At 38.5% G+C, this 11,950-nt stretch overlaps 1 non-coding gene across 1 annotated transcript; it reads left to right on the top strand.

The window, feature by feature from the left end:
• The first annotated feature begins 451 nt into the window (after positions 1–451).
• LOC127683810 (U6 spliceosomal RNA) lies at positions 452–558 on the top strand. Its single transcript, XR_007977614.1, has one exon. It is a non-coding gene; the product is annotated as a U6 spliceosomal RNA (small nuclear RNA).
• The last annotated feature ends 11,392 nt before the right edge of the window (positions 559–11,950 follow it).

The following is an 11,950-nucleotide window of genomic DNA, read 5'->3' on the forward strand; positions in this document are numbered from 1 at the left end:
CAACAAAAAGACATGTTGATCAATGAAATTGAATTGAAGACTCAGACATAAGTCCACACACATATGGATACCTCATTTTGGATAAAGAAACTAGAAACAGATACTTTTATTTTTACTGACTTCATATTGAGTAGATGGCTCATATTTGAAATATTTAAAGAACTTAAGAGACTAAATATCAAAAAGCAAATGATAATAATAGTAATAATTTCAAAAGAATCAAAAATGGTGCTAATTAAACTGTGTGTCTGAATGGAGAAAAATGCAAATAGATTATCACCCTCCATAAAAAATAGAATCTGAGTTGATCTCTACATAAAACCAGAGACTTTGAACCTATGAAAGAATAAGTGTAGAATAGTCTTGAATGCATTGGCTTAGGAGGTGACTTCCTGATCAGAACAACTATAGAACAAGCACTAAGATCAATAATTAATAATTGGGACATCACATGTTCAGTTTGGCAGCACATATATTAAAACTGAAATGATACAGAGAAGATTAGCATGGCCCCTGCACAAGGATGGCATGCAAATTTGTGAAGCGTTCCATAAATTTCAAAACATTATCAGATCCTAATACAAAAGCCTGTACTCAACACATCTGGTGAATCTGGAGGAAATAGACAATTTCTTAGACGGATACCAAATACCAACATTAAATCAGGATCAAATAGATCATCTAAACAGTCCCACAACCCTTAAAGAAATAGAAGGCATCATAGAAAGCCTTCTAACGAAAAAAAAACCACAGGAACAGATGGTTTTAGTGCAGAATTCTATCAGACCTTCAAAGAAGCCTTAACATCAATACTCTTCAAATTATTCCACAAAATAGAAACAAAAGGAACACTACCCAACTCGTTCTATGAAGCCACACTTATGCTGATACCAAAACCTCACAAAGATCCAACAAAGAAAGAGAACTTCAGGCCAATTTCCCTTATGAATATCAATGCAAAAATACTCAATAAAATTCTTGCCAACCAAATCCAAGATCACATCAAAACGATCATCCATCATGATCAAGTAGGCTTCATCCCAGGGATGCAGGGATGGTTCAATATAAGGAAATCCATCAATGCTATATATCCACTACATAAACAAACTCAAAGAAAAAAACCACATGATAATTTCATTAGATGCTGAAAAAGCACTTGACAAAATTCAGCATCCTTTCATGCTAAATGCCTAGGAAAGAATAGGAATTCAAGGCCCATATCTAAACATAGTAAAGGCAATATAGAGCAAACTGGTAGCCAACATCAAACTAAACGGAGAGAAACTTGAAGCAATCCTACTAAAATCAGGGACTAGACAAGGCTGACTCTCTCTCCATATCTTTTCAATATAGTTCTTGAAGTCCTAGCTAGAGCTATAAGAGAACATAAGGAGGTCAAAGGGATAAAAATTGGAAAAGAAGTCAAACTATCACTATTTGCAGATGATATGATAGTCTACTTAAGTGACCCCCCCCAAAAAAAACTCTACCAGAGAACTCCTACAGCTGAGAAACAACTTCAGCAAAGTGGCTGGTTACAAAATCAACTCAAGCAAATAAGTAGCCTTCCTATACTCAAATGATTAGCAGACTCAAATTCATCTGGAATAACAGAAAACCCAGGATAGCTAAAACAATTCTCAAGAGTAAAAGAACTTCTGGGAGAATCAATTTCCCAGACCTCAAACATTACTACAGAGCAATAGTGATAAAAAACTGCATGGTATTGGTACAATGACAGGCAACTGGATCAATGGAATAGGATTGAAAACCCAGAAATTAACCCACACACCTATGGTCATTTGATCTTTGACAAAGGTGCTGAAAACATCCAGGGGAAAAAAGATAGCCTTTTCAACAAATGGTGCTGGTTCAATTAGAGGTCAGCATGCAGAAGAATGTGAATTGATCCATTCTTATCTCTTTGTAATAAGCTCAACTCCAAGTGGATCAAGGACCTCCACATAAAGCCTGACACACTGAAACTAATAGAAAAGAAACTGGGGAAGACCCTTGAGGACATTGGCACAGGGGAAAAGTTCCCAAACAGAACAGCAATAGCTTACGCTCTAAGATCAAATCTCCTCCCAAGGCTCACCTCCAACTACCTAAAACATTCCTTTGGTTCCAACTCTTTTTTCTAAATGCACTCATACAATGTATCTTGATTATATTTGCTCCTAAAATCTTCCTTCTAATCTCTCCAACATCCACCCTCCAAGCCCCACCCTCTCCAAACTTCATGTTAGATATATATATATGTATATATATATATATATATATATATATGTGTGTGTGTGTGTGTGTGTGTGTGTGTGTGTGTGTGTGTGTGTGTGCAGGGCCATCCATTAGAGCATGGTCCATTTACCAGGGGCCACGCCAATAAAGAAAATTAAAAAAAAAAAAAAGAAATGACAAATGGGACCTTATAAAATTACAAAGTTTCTGTAAGGCAATGGACACTGTCAAAAGGACAAAACAGCAACCAACAGATTGGGAAAGGATCTTCCCCAACCCTAAATCTAACAGAGGGCTGATATCCAATATATACAAAGAACTCAAGAAGTTAGACCCCAGAGAACCAAATAACCCTATTAAAAATGGAGTACAGAGCTAAACAAAGAATTTTCATCTGCAGAACTTCGGATGGCTGAGAAGCACCTTAAGAAATGTTCAACATCATTAATAATTAAGGAAATGCAAATCAAAACACGCCTGAGATTTCACCTTACACCAGTCAGAATGGCTAAGGTTAAAAACTCAAGAGACAGCAGGTGTTGGCAAGGATATGGAGAAACAGGAACACTCCTCCACTGCTGGTGGGGTTGCAAGATGGTACAGCCACTTTGGAAATCAGTCTGGCGGTTCCTCAGAAAACTGGCCATGACACTTCCAGAGGACCCTGCTATACCTCTCCTGGGCATATACCCAGAGGATTTCCCAGCATGCAATAAGGACACATGCTCCACTATGTTCATAGCAGACTTATTTATAATAGCCTGAAGCTGGAAAGAACTCAGATGCCCCTCAATGGAGGAATGGATACAGAAAATGTGGTATATTTACCCGATGGAGTACTACTCTTCAATTAAAAACAATGAATTCATGAAATTCTTAGGCAAATAGTTGGAACTGGAAAATATCATCCTAAGTGAGGTAACCCAATCACAAAATAATACACATGGAATGCAATCACTGATAAGTGGATATTAATTATCCCAGAAGCTCTGAATTCTCAAGAAACAATTAGCATATCAAATGATGCCCAAAAAGAAGGAAAGAGGGGGCCCTGTTTCTGAAAAGAGTTGATCCAGCATAATAGGGGAATACCAGGGAATATAGGGAAATGGGAGGGGGGTGATTGGAAAACGGGCGAAGAGAAGAAGGCCTATGAGACTGATGGGGAAGGAGGAGCCGGGAAAGGGGAAAGCATTCAGAATGTAAACAAAAATATAGAAAATAAAATAAAATATAAATAAATAAATAAATAAATAAATAAATAAATGGGACATCACAAAACTGGACAAACTTCTGTAAGGCAAAGGTCACCATAAATCAGACAAAGTGGCAGTCTACAAAATGGGAGGAGTTTTTACTCACTCTACATCCAATACATGGCTAATAACCAAAATATATAAAGGATTTAGGAGTCTAGATTTCAAAAAACAAAATAATCAATTTTTTAAATGTATAGATTTAAACAGAGAATTCTCAATAGAGGAATTTACTGAGAAACCCTGTTCAGCCTTCTTGCCCACAAGGGAAATATGAACAAAACTACTTTCATATTCCATCTTACACCTGCCAGATGGCTAACATAAAAAACCTAGTCACAGGTGCGGAGGTGACATGGGATGAAGGGAGAGAGTGCATGGCAAGATGGCTGGAATTGGAGGCACTTGGGAGTGGTGTGGAAACCTAGTTCACAGGAAACTTCCTGGAATGTACAAAGGTGATCCTAGTCAGAATTTCTAGTATCAAAGGATGCCAAGTCTTACCTGGACATCTCCTGTATCAAGACAAGGCATCAGAGGCAGGATTGGTTTGCATTCAGCTGAACTGATTAGTGGAGGGTATCCTATGGAGATCCCTAAACAAACCAGGGTGATGATAGGACAGACATTCCCTTTGCAAACTGACAGCTGTGGACCTATTGCCTAGGAAAACATCTGTACAGCTCACTGAAGGTAGAGAGGTCTAACATGCCTGCAATGGAGCCTTCACCCCTACATTCTATCTCAAGTTTCATGATTGAGAATGTAGTATTTTTACCATGTTATCTCAGTTTAATTGGAAAATTATAAATCCACACCCATCGTACATTTTCTTTCTTTCTTTTTTAAAGTTTTATTGGATATTTTTTGTTTACATTCCAAAATGTTATCATCTTTCCCTGATCCTCCGCCCCCTGAAACTACCTATCCCACCCCCCCACCCCCGCATCTAGGGGTATTCCTCCACCTACCCACCAAATCCCTCCTCCCCGCCCTCCAATTCCCCTATACTGAGGCATCCAGCATTCACAGGACCAAGGGTATCTCCTCCAATTAATGTCCTAAAAGGCCATCCTCTACTACGTATGCATCTGGAGCCATGGGTCACTCCATGGGTGCTCTTTGTTGGTGGTTTAGCCCCTGGAAGCTCTGTGAGGTATGGTTGGTTGATATTATTTTTCTTCCTATTGGGTTGTAAACCTTTCAGCTCCTTCCATCCTCCCCCTAACTCCTCAATGCATTGGGGACCCTTTGCTGAGTCCAGTGTTTGGCTACGGGCATCTGCTTTTGTATTTGTCAGACAGTGGCAGAGCCTCTTAGGAGACAGAAGACAGCTATATGAGGCTCCTTTCAGCATGCATTTCTTGGCAACCACAATAGTGTCTGTGTTTCGTGAGTGTATGTGGGATAAATCCCCAGGTGGGAAAGTCTCTGGATGGACTTACCTTCAGTCTCTGCACCACACTTGATCTTCATATTTGCTCCTAAGAGTATTTTCTTTCCCTTTCTAAGAAGGACCAAAGTACCCACACTGTGGTCTTACTTCTTCCTGAGCTTCATGTGGTCTATGAATTGTATCTTGGGTATTCTGAGAAATTGGGCTAATATTCACTTATCAATGAGTGCATACCATGTGTGTTCTTTTGCTATTGGGTTAGTTCACTCAGAATATTTTCTAGTCTATCCATTAACATAGGAATTTCATTAATTCATTGTTTTTAATAGCTGCATAGTACTCCACTGTGTAAATGTACCACATTTTCTATATCCATTCCTCTGTTGAAGGACAACTGGTTTCTTTTCAGCTACTGGCTATTATAAATAAGGCTTCTATGAACATAGTAGAGCATGTGAATGGTTATATGTTGGAGAATCTTTTGAGTATATTCTCAGAAGATGTATAGCTGGATCCTCAGGTAGTACAATGTCCAATTTTCTGAGGAACCACCAGTATGATTTTCAGAGTGATTGTACCAGCTTGAAACCCACAAATGGAGGAATGTTCCTCTTTTTCCACAACTACTGTCACCTGGATTTTGAAATTAGCTATTCTAATTTGTGTGAGGTGAAATCTCAGGGTTGTTTGATTTGCATTTCCCTGATGACTAAGGATATTGATATTCTTTAGGTGCTTCTCAGTCATTCCAGTTTCCTCAGTTGAGAATTTTTGTTTAGGTCTGTACCCTATTTTGTAAGAAGATTATTTGGTTTTCTGGAGTCTAACTTCTTGAGTTCTTTGTATATAGTGGATATTATCCCGCTATTGGATGTAGGATTGGTAAAGATCTTTCGCCAATCTGTTGGTTGCCATTTTGTCCTATTGGCAGTATCCTTTGCCTTGCAGAAGCTTTGCAATTTTATGAGGTCACATTGTTTGATTCATGATCTCAGGACATAAGTCCTTGATGTTCTGTTCAGGAACTTTTCCCCTATTCCCATGTGTTCAAGGCTCTACCAAACTTTCTCACCTATTAGTTTCAGTGTATATGGTTTTATGTGGAGGCCCTTGATTCATTTCAACTTGAGCTTTGTACAAGGAGAGGGAAATGCAAATCAAAACAACCCTGAGATTTCACCTCACACCAGTCAGAATGGCTAAGATCAAAAACTCAGGTTATAGCAGATGCTGGCGAGGATGTGGAGAAAGAGGAACATTCCTCCATTACTGGTGGGATTGGAAGCTGGTACAAGCAATCTGGAAATCAGTTTGGCATTTCCTCAGAAAATTGCACATAGCACTACTTGTGGACTCAGCTATACCACTCATGTGCACATACCCAGAAGATTCTCCAACATATAATATGGACACATGTTCCACTATGTTCACAGCAGCCTTATTTATAATAGATAGCCAAAAGCTGGAAAGAATCCAGATGTCCCTCAACAAAGGAATGGATACAGAAAATACGGTACATTTACAAAATGGAGAACTACTCACATATTGAAAACAATGAATTCATGAAATTCTTAGGCAATTGGATGGAACTAGAAAATATCATCCTGAGTGAGGTAACCCAATCACAAAAGAACACACATGGTATGCACTCACTGATAAGTGACTATTAGTCCAGAATCTCGGAATACTGAAAATACAATTCACAGACCACATGAAGCTCAAGAAGAAGGAATAAGTGTGAATACTTAGGTCCTTGATAGGGGTATCAAAATACCCATGGGAGGAGATACAAAGAGTGGAACAGAAATCCAAGGAAAGGCTATCCAGAGACTGCCTTATATGGGGTTCCATCCCATGTACAATTACCAAACCCAGACACTATTGTGGATGCCAATAAGTGCTTGATGACAGGGACCTTATATAGCTGTCTTCAGAGAGGCTCTGCCAGTAACTGACAAATACAGAGGCAGATGCTCACAGCCATGCATTGAACTAAGCACAGGGTCCCCAGTGAAGGAGCTAGAGAAAGGATCCAAGGAGCTAAAGGGGTTTTCAGCCCTATAGGAAGAACAACATGAATCAAACTGTACCCAAGGAGCTTTCAGGGACTAAACCGACAACCAAATAGTACACATGAAGGGACCCATGTCTCTAGCCACATACATAACAGTGAATGGCCTTGTAAAACATCAGTGAGAGGAGAGGCCCTTGGTCCTGTGAAGACTTGATGCCCCAGTGTAGGGGAATGCCAGGGTAGGGAAGCAGGAGTTATCCAGTTAGTGAGCAGGAGGAGGGGGATGGGATAGGGGTGTTTTGGAGGGGAAGCAAGGAAAAAGAATAACATTTAAAATGTAAATAAAGAAAAAAATAAGAATGAGTCTATTTGCATTTTTCTACATGCTGACCTCTAGTTGAACCAGCACCATGAGCATGGGAGATCTTTCCATCTTCTGACGTTTTTGATTTCTTTCTTCAGAGTCTTAAATTCTTGTCATACAGATCTTTTACTTGCTTGGTTAGAGTCACACCAAAATACTTTATATTGTTTGTAGCCATTGTGAATGGTGTTGTTTCCCTAATTTCTTTCTCGGTCTACTTATCCTTTGAGTAGAGGAAGACCACTGATTTCTTTGAGTTAAGTTTATATCCAGCCATTTTGCTGAAGTTGTTTATCAGGTTTAGGAGTTCTTTGGTGGAGTTTTTTGGGTTGCTTACGTATACTATCATGTGCAAACAGTGAAATTTGACTTCTTTCTTTCCAATTTGTATCACTTTGACCTTCTTTTGTTGTCTGATTGGTCTAGCTAGAACTTCAAGTACTATAGTGAATAGATAGGGAGAGATTGGGCAACCTTGTCTAGTGCCTGATTTTTAAAGGAATTGCTTCAACTTTCTCTATATTTAGTTTGATGCTGGTTTGCTGTACATTGCTTTTACTATTTGTAGTTATGGGCTTTTAATTCCTGATCTTTCCAAGACTTTTATTGTGAAGGGTTGTTGAATCTTGACAAATACTTTTTCATAATCTAATTAAATGATCATGTGGTTTTTTTTTTTTGAGCATGTTTATGTAGTGGATTACACTGATGGATTTCCATTGAACCATATCTGCGTCCCCAGGATGAAGCCTACTTGATCATAGTGAATGATCATTTTGATGTGTTCATGGATTCACTTTGTGAGAAATTTATCATGTATTATTGCACTGATGTTCATAATTGAAATTGTTCAGAAGTTCTCTTTCTTTGTTGAGCTTGTCAGTGATTTATGTATAAGCATAACTGTGGCTTCATAGAAAGAATTGGGTTGTGTTCCTTCTGTTTTGTGGAACAATGTGAACAGTATTGTTATTAGGTCTTCTTCGAATGTCTAAAAGAATTTTCCACTAAACCATTATGGCCCTGTGCTTTTGATGGTTGGGAGAATTTCAATGACTGCTTCTTATTTTTAGAGGTTATGGGAATATTTAAATGGTTTATCTGATCCTGATTTAACTGAGTTATTTGGTATTTATCTAGAAAATTGTCCATTTCATACACATTTTCAAGTTTTGATGAGTGCAGGCTTTCATAGAGGATCTGATGATTTTTTTGATTTATCTCAGTTTCTGTTGTTCTAGCTCTCTTTTCATTCTTGATTTTGTTAATTTGCATACTGCTTCTGTGCCCTCTGGTTAGTCTGGCTAAGTGTTCATCTATCTTGTTGATTTTCTCAAAGAGCCAGCTCTTGGTTTTGTTGATTCTATGCATAGTTCTTTTTGTTTCTACTTGGTTGATTTTAACCCTGAGTTTGATTACTTCCTGTCATCTACTCCTCTTGGATGTATTTGCTTTCTTTTGTTCTAGAGCTTTAAGGTGTGTTGTTAAACTGCTAGTGTAGGCCCTCTCAAGTTTGTTTTTGGAGGCACTCAGAGCTGAGTTTTCCTCTTAGCACTGCTTTCATTGTGTCCCACAAGTTTCAGTTTGTTGTGCCATCATTTTCATTAAATTCGAAATAGTCTTTAATTTCTTTCTTTTTTTCTTCCTTGACCAAGTTATCATTGAGTAGGGCATTGTTCAGTTTCCATGTGTATGTGGGCTTGCTGTTCTTTTTGTTTGTATTGAAGACCAGCCTTTGTCTGTGGTGATCTGATCTGATAGGATATATGGGATTATTTCAATATACTTGTATCTGTTGAAGCCTGTTTGTCACAAATTATATTGTCAATTTTGGAGAAGGTACAAGGAGGTACAGCGAGATGGTATATTCTTTTCTTTTAGGATGAAATGCTCTATAGGTATCTGTTAAATCCATTTGGTTCATAGCTTCTGCTAGTTTCAGTATGTCTCTGTTTAGTTTCTGTTTCTATAATCTTCCCATTGGTGAGAGTGGGGTGTTGAAGTCTTCCAGTTTGTGTGAGGTCCAATGTGTGCTTTGAGCTTTAGTAAAGTTTCTTTTATGAATGTGGGTGCCCGTGCATTTGGAGCATAGATGTTAAGTTTGAGAGTTTATCTTGGTAGAATTTTCCTTGATGAATATGAAGTATCCTTCCTTATCCTTTTTGATAACTTTTCATTGAAAGTAAATTTTATTTGATAGGAAAATGGCCACTCCAGCTTGTTTCATGGGACCACTTGCTTGGAAAATTATTTTCCAGCCTTTTACTCTGAGGTAGTGTCTGTATTTGTCACTGATGTGTGCTTCCTATATGCAGCAAAATTCTGGGTCCTGTTTAAGTATCCATTAGTCTAGGTCTTTTATTGGGGAATTGGGTCCATTGATGTTAAGAGATATTAAGGAAAAGTGATTGTTGTTTTCTGTTATTTTGCTGATAGAGATGTAATTATTCTTTTGTTGCTATCTCCTTTTGGGATTGTTGAAAGATTACTTTCTTGCTTTTTCTATGGTGTACTTTCCCGCCTTGTGTTGGAGCTTTCCATCTCTCATCCTTTGTTGGCCTGAATTTGTGTAAATTTGGTTTTCTCATAGAATAACTTGGCTTCTCCATCTATAGTCATTTGAGAGTTGGGCTGGGTATAGTAGCCTGGGCTGGCATTTGTGTTCTCTTAAGGTTTGTATGACATCTATCCAGGATCTTCCAGCATTTATAGTCTCTGGTGAGAAGTCTAGTATAATTCTGCTAGGTGTGCCTTTATATGTTACTTGAACTTTTTCCTTACTGCTTTTAATATTCTTTGTCTGTTTTGTGCATTTGGTGTTATTATGTGATGGGAGAAATTCCTTTTCTGGTCCAATATATATGGAGTTCTGTAGAATTCGTGTATGTTCATTGGTATGTCTTTCTTTAGGTTAGGGAAGTTTTCTTCTGTCATTTTGTTCAAGATATTTACTGACCCTTTAGGTTGATACTCTGCTGTCTTCTATATCTACTGTCCTTAGGTTTGTCTTCTCATTGTGTCTTGGATTTCCTGGCTGTTTTGTGTTAGGAGCTTTTTGCTTTTTGTATTTTCTTTGACTGTTGTGACAATGTTTTCTATTGTATCTTCTGCACCTGAGATTCTCTCTTGCATCTCTTGTATTCTGTTGGTGATGCTTGTGTGTATGACTCCTGATCTCTTTCTTATTTTTTTCTATCTCCAGAGATATCTCTATTTGTGATTTCTTTAATTTTTCTACTTTGATTTTTAGATCCTGGATGGTTTTGTTCAGCTCCTTCACCTGTTTAGCCATGTTTTCCTATAATTCTTTAAGGAATTTTTGTGTTTCCTCTTTAAGGGCTTCTATCTCTTTGCCTGTGCTATTTATGTCCTTGTTAAAGTCCTCTATCATTATCATGAGAAGTGATTTTAGAGCCGAATCTAGCTTTTCTGGTGTGATGGACTTTCTATGGTGGAAGAACTGGATTCTAATGATGCCAAGTAACCTTTGTTTCTGTTGCTTCTGTTCTTATGTTTGCCTCTTTCCATCTGGTTATCTCTAGTGCGACCTGCCCTCACTGATTAGAACCTGTCCCTCCTGTGGTTCTGCTTGTGTCAGAATTCCTCAGAGTATATCTGTCTCTCTGATCCTGTGATTCTGGGAACCTCTGATCAGTGAGATCCTAGGTGTGTCACAGCTCCTGGGAGTCAAGCTGCTTCTGGGATCCTGAAATCCTGGTGCTACCAAAGTCCTGAGATCCTATGGTCCTGAATGGGTTAGAGTGCCTGGGAGTCAGCTTATTCTGGATGTCATATTACTGGGTGAGGAGCTTTCTCCCAAGGTCTGCTCAGGACAGTGGCTCAGACTGGAAGGAATCCATGCCACTAGCCAAGCAGGGGGGAGGGGGTGTTCCTGTGTCCCTGAATCCTGCTGGTCCCAGTTACTCCCAGTGTTGAGGTATTGGGGCAGATAGTGACCTCCTCGCTATGATTCTGGATGTGTTAGAGCACCTTGGAGGCGAGCTTTTTCTGGATGTTTTGGGATGGGTCCAGATCTAGAGCCGAAGGTGTGCTCAGGGCACCAGCTCAGACCAGAAGGCCATCTAACATCTTCTAAATTGGGCAGATGCTTAGTGAATAAAAAAAAAGTTCACTGAATGTTATAAATTCACTTTAGGAACTCATGCCCTCAAATTCGGTTGAGTTACCCAGTAGTTCACCATTGTGAATTAAACTTCAGAAACCTTTAAATTCTTATCCTTCATGACTTTTATACTCAAAACAGTCTAAACATATCTCTAAACCTCTACACTCTAAAGATGCTTTTAAAGTTATGTGGCCAAAATATACACAGACATGATTCTCTAAGGTAATTTCCATGTTTTTTTTTTTTCTGCATAAGATTCTAGAAGTTGAGACACTGAGAGCTCATTGTCTTGACTAGCAAGCCTCAGGAATCTATCTTATTTTCCAGCAGTATTATTCAAGTACTTAGGGTACTTAGATTTCTACATAAGTTCTAGGAATTCAAAAGCAGACCCTCATATGCTAGATGAAAGCTTTTCACTGACTAAATTGTTTCTATATGATTCTTTATATATGTTTCTAGAAATTACTTCTCATCTCAGCATATTCTTAGTTCATGTGATCCACACATTTTATTGGAAGATTGTTCTCACATTCCCGAAGAAAGAGGAAGCCAA

The sequence above is a fragment of the Apodemus sylvaticus genome, chromosome 4 (assembly GCF_947179515.1).
Source record: "Apodemus sylvaticus chromosome 4, mApoSyl1.1, whole genome shotgun sequence".
Classification (NCBI taxonomy): Eukaryota; Metazoa; Chordata; class Mammalia; order Rodentia; family Muridae; genus Apodemus; species Apodemus sylvaticus.